This window comes from Dermacentor silvarum, chromosome 1, assembly GCF_013339745.2.
Source record: "Dermacentor silvarum isolate Dsil-2018 chromosome 1, BIME_Dsil_1.4, whole genome shotgun sequence".
Lineage (NCBI taxonomy): Eukaryota > Metazoa > Arthropoda > Arachnida > Ixodida > Ixodidae > Dermacentor > Dermacentor silvarum.
Window position 1 is genome coordinate 223,534,909 of NC_051154.1, and position 6,000 is coordinate 223,540,908.

Here is a 6,000-nt window from a genome sequence, read left to right on the forward strand (position 1 = left end):
ATTAATACATCAGTGCTTTTTACCACAGAATTTGAGGACATACTTCTCAAAAATTGTGCTGAGCACAGGACTTCTGCTAAATGTTAATGTCTTCATTACTGCTCGGCTTCAGTTTCATAACTAGAACATGTGTGCTAAAGTGAACAATTATGTTAATTAATGTAACCTTGGTAATTAGCTAGACCGCCACTTCATGTGATTCAGCTGATGTGCCAGATTTCCAATAAAAAATCACCTGGTATGCATACTAGCACACAGGGCGCATGACTGCTATGCTGCAATGCCTACAAAGTCTCTTAAATGGGCACTAACAAAAAACGCTATTTATATCAGTAAGATAGGCTTTCGCAACTGTAGCTGCACTTCTTTGGGATTGTAAAGTTAGTTATTGCCCGAAGAAATGAAAGGCCAGACTATATTTTGAACTTAATTATGTCCGTACCATATTAGGAATTTATCTGTAGTACTTTTGTGTCTTCTGGCTATTTTCATGCAAGGTTAATTTTCAAAAATTGAGAGGCTTATTATATTTATGCTTTTGTTCACTGTGTGATCATTCGTTATTCATGAACATTTAAAGTGCACCAAGTAGATGCTTCAAAATCGATGATGTCATGGGGTGATTAACAAGGAATGTGGCTGTCAAATCAGCCAGCAACATTCCTTGTTCGACCACAGTTAATAGAGAGAGATAGATTATTAGAACCAAGCGGCTTGTTTGCCCAAGACCTGTAGGTCTGCTTGTGCTAGACTCGAACCCAAGTGGCTTATGTACACAAGTAGAACGCGAGTCTCTTGCGCTCCCCCCCCCCCCCCCCCCTTCTTTAATCACTTCAGGCCTCCATTCTCCTGTAAACTTCTATCTTGTTATGATGTCATGGGGAGCTTGCGCAGGAATTTTTAGGTAGGATCACTACCTGTCCTGTTTGTTTCTGGCTTGCCAAGATTTACTAATACTAAGGCTGCATTTGTTCAATTCTAGATGTTTGCCACTATGGGTTAACTTAATACAGTTGACTTTAGTTAAAGCAACCTTGACGGGACTGACGGAATTCATCGAATTATCCAACGGGTCGAATTAAAAAAGATGCAGAAAAAGCTTGCCGCTGCTTCATTTGTTGGTATTTGCCCGATTATAATGCACACTACTTTTATAGGCTTAAAGCAGAAAACAATGTGCACCCAAATGTAATGCGCAGCCAATTTTCTAACAGGGGAAACGTAGCATTGCCTTTGATTCTGGCAACCAAAAAAAGATTAAATTAACTAAATTTACTTTCACGGAATGGAAATTTATTTGCATGTATTGTCCATCGTCATCACTCTCAGACAGCACCTTATCGCTGTCTGTGGATCACAACATGTCATCTGTGCTGTTCATTGCGTGCTTGAGATTTCACATTTTCGAATGACTTCATAACAATCGCATACGGGACAGTGGCCCATGCAACTCGCGCAATTCACCGGAATGCTGAAAAAAATAGCCTTCAAAAATACGGGGCGCGACTTGTTGCGATAGCTTAGCTTATAAAATGATATTTTGAGTGAGCTTTTGTAATCAAATTCTGAAAGGGTCGTCATCCTATGCTATAGAGCCAATGCAAAGTCTGTCGCTATGTTGTGGTGGCAGTGGTGATGATGCTGGCTCTGATGGCATGTTGTTGCAAATGCTGTTTCAGTTTCGTATCCGATTGTACCACCATAGCCTCCTCGATAACTTTATCGAGGAGGCTATGGTACCACGCACGCAAATTTGAAGCAAAGAAAAAAAAAAGGTGCATGCTTTAGCATCTGTTAAATACGGTAATTATTCATTGTGAGCTGCCATTTTCGCTTGGAAAATCTTCCTAGAGCAGGCCGAAAATAGGCATTTCCGACGGGAGATTTTAATGTGAACATTGTCCCCTAGTGGGCCGCCGAGACAGACGATGTAGCCATTAAGGTTGCCATTGAAGTCGGGGGTGTTCATGCTGACCATTCAAGTTCGAATAAATGAGGTGAGAGACAATTTAAGATCGAAATGAAAGTTTTGGCTCGTAGCAATGTATAGGTGCTGGCTGGGACTTTCGGTCGAGATTGCAATTGACTGAAAAATTTAATTAGTCTGGAATGGAGTTAACGAAACTCTACTGTATGTGCCCCCTTTAAAGAGCATTGCCACCCACTGTTATAGCTCAGTGGCTATGGCGGCCATATTCCAATGGGCTCAGAATGCATGTGTTCGTGTAATAAGCTCTCGGTGCTCATTCAAGGCCCAAGTTGGTCACAATTAAACCGTAGATCATTTTGCTTCAATGGGTTCTTTGTATGGTCCTGAGTTCAATGCGAAAAATTGCAAAACTCTGTTTGTGCAAACTAGTTACTATTCAACTTTAAATTCATAAGCGAAACAGTCAAAAAGATAGGCGTCCTTTTTATTAATAAGAGCAGTGCATTCAAGAATGTGTACCAGAAAGAAGCTTACACTTAGATGTGGCCTTGTCGCTGCAGCCATTGCCCATGCTTTTGAAAGCGTCATATTGGGCATAGAGCCTAGAATATTTGGGGGACGCATACCAACGGTGCAGGCGAGTTAGGCCAGAGCTGAGGAGGACTCGGTGATTTCTGCTTGCTCCTTCTCTGTGAAGAAGAAAGCGCGGGCAGCTGCTGAAAAATCAAGTTGTGCTGCTTCGCCTTTGGTTCACCGAAGTAGCAGAAACGTTATAAAACAGAGCCAATGCATTTATGTCAACATTAAGTGAAGCTTTCTTAAATCGCCTCGATTAAGTGCTGTGCAAAGAGAGACGTACATACGATGTGTGCATATGTATGTTTATTTCCAACTTATGTAACTTGTTTGTACCTTCTACTTGAATGCAAATACAAGTTCACATGACCTCTTGGTATGCAACGTGGATGCAGTGATGACTTGCAGGCTAATGCGATGTTTTGCGAGCGGTGAAGAAGGTTTGAACTTTGGGGGCAGTGGTGTGTGTATGGTGTGTGTACAGAGAAGTATTCAGCATAGCGATGCATGCTAAAGGTTTCAACACCTCTTATGAACACGAGATAAATCGATCCATCGCGGAGACCTTCCGCTGAGTCTATCCGGCGAGATGTCAGTGTAAATGTCCTTTGTCATGTAAATGTTCTTCGTGCCCTTCCTCTATGCCACAGGTGTGCGAGCAACCCCTCGCTACATCTACTCTGTGAGACACCGGCACCAAACCCAGAGGAAGAGGCAAAAAAAAAAAAAAAAGCTGCACATTACTTCTAAGCGATGGAGGGAGAAGACAAAGATAGCTTCGCTTTAATACTAAATAATCTGATGCTGGCAGTGGTGTAGGTGTGAGAGCTGAGTGGCCTTCAGCCCCCTTCCCCCTCAAATTTCTAGGTCCCCTACAGACCTAGAATGCATGTATGCACAAAATATTTGTTAATTTATTTATTGCGTTTTGGATAAAAACAGCAAATTAAAAAATCTGTCTTACAATGTACATCATTTTACTGTGCATATCATACACTCTCATAATGCACACGTTGCTATGAAGCAAGCAATCACATGGAACTATAGCCGTGTAATGTAATGCCTGCAGAAGCTGCCTGTGCGTGCATCACATGCGAGGATTTGCACTACGCAGAATTGTGAGTTTTGTCCAGTTTACTACTACACCAGGCATTGCATAACCATAATAACTCCAAAATCATGAGAGAGACCTGAAAGGTTCTTGGAAAGCACCGAGTGGGTGTATGCAACAGGAGTCTCCTCCCCCCCCCCCCCCCCCCCGAAAAAAAAATTCTGGATATGCGCCTGGTTGCTGGCAGCACTTGAGGCATCGCCACGGCCCATGCTATGCCAACTGAATAAATGTTACGACCATAATATGCATATTTCTTCTTCATATAGTCGCTAGTCACTCATTTGCACACAGAAACATAATGCAGGCTTCTCATGAGCAACTCGATGGTTTTCTGTTGAGATAGACATAAAATTTCCAAGAAACATGATACTTAGTAGCGCAAAAACTCGAAATAAAAGAAAACAGTGAAAGGCGACAGTTTCGCCAAACACCAACTCGTCCAAGAAGGAGTTATTCTGAATTTCCAAGAACTTTTGAACTTTTCGCCCGGAAGCATTTGGAAACATTTGAAGATACCCCAAAATATGTTGCCAAGGGCTACAGCAAGGTATCAACGTTGTACGTAGTATAATAATTGTATCTTCTTTTTTTCCCCTCGGACTTTGAATGCTGCCCTTTTGATCTTTTAAGGAGTGGGGCCTAGATTCCTGTCTGTGCGCTTAGCACTTACAGTTTGTGCTGGTGTGTGCATCATTGTTGTGTCACTTGTGTGCTCAGTTTCATGCTGCGGTTTTCCACTCTGAGAACGAGGTCAAATGTATGGGTGCATTAAGATACTGAGTGGCGGTAAAGGACCAGATTTGACTGTTTTCATTCTGCCAAGTACGAGTTCCAAACTCCCCTGACTTGCAGATGCACATTATCAAATCTCGCGCAACTTAACCCGCCATCGGAAAATGACGTCGTGGAGGATTTCATAAAATTTCGAGTCAAGGGAATCCAGAAACTTTTATGAAGCTTTGATAAAATGAGGCCCATGCAACAGCTATATGTGAAGGTGGGCTCACGCGAACGACCAAATTGCTGATTCAGTACGCGGATGGAGCATTACGTCGATGTGCACAGAGACTATCTGCCCGCGGCATGATTTGGCGCGACGAGTCATATTTGGCGCTGATGCTCGGTCCGCAGAGTCAATCGGCCATTTGGTCCGTGGTGCGAATGCACACTCAGGAGTACGTCTTTGTTTCAAGGACTAGCCATACTGGAGCGCTTATTTATAGCTCTTTATGGTGCGCGCTTTTGTGCCACTGCGCTGAAAAATAAAATGAAACCATGGGATCACATAGTACTCGGTTGTTTTGACACCAAGAGGCGGGAAATACGTTTCATTGGTTGCACGGATTGGCTCGTTCAGACGTCAATCGGTTCAAGCCGCCTTTTTAGTGCAGCGTGGTGTACTGTACGTACGTGTTGTCTTCGTGTAGCCTGTGGTGCCCGTGCTATGTCAGAAGCTGCGTAAACAAGAAGCGCGAGAGTACAACAGATATGAGGCAACTATATCGTGGCGGCGTTATGACGTGCTTGACACAGATGCCAGTAGCGTTCCGGCTGTGTATCTATTACAAAGTAGCAGGTTACCCGCGCACCTGTGAGTATGCTGCACTGACATCCATAGAGTTTCTCACTTTATTAAAGAGTGGTAAACTCTATGCTGACATCATCGCGGCCGCCATGTCCTACTTGGCTTTTGCTGACTGCATATATTTTGCCGAATCCTGGTGTGAGCGATGGGTAAAGGAAAAAAAAGAAGAAGAAAAAAAAAACAATTGCGCCCGAAAGGCGCAATGCATTGATAGCGATAGCAAAGTAGTAGACAGCCATATGAAATAAAGTTCGTAGTTTTATCTGTTTTATCGGCCGTATAAACTGCAGCCGTGCGACTTTAACAGGTCAATCCTTTAACGTCGCATCATAGCCTTTCGCTGCTTTCCCTTCAGGTCAAAAAGCAGAAAGCAACATGGGCCGGTATTTTGTAGCGATGCGTTATGCTTTATTCTATACCACTCTTATATCCACCGCTCACGGCCGGCTGATCCCGTTGATAACGTGAGCGGACCGTCGCTCTAATCACTGACCAAGCGCGAAAAGGCATTAGCATCGGAAAGGCATCGCTACAAAACACCGGCCGTCTCTCTTCTTTGACTCCATTTCGAGCTTATCACTCGCCGCGTTGACAACGTGATGGCCGAGCGGCCAGCAACGGCACCCCGCAATGACGCGGGCGCGGTGCAGGACACGGGTGAATGAAGTGAAATCTATGCGTGCATGCGCTGTTTGAGAACAGCCTTTCAAAAGCCTTTCGCTACTTATAGAAGATCCACGGGTTTACGTTGGCGTCATGACGAGCACCGACAGCGGGGAGTGAACGCTTCATTCT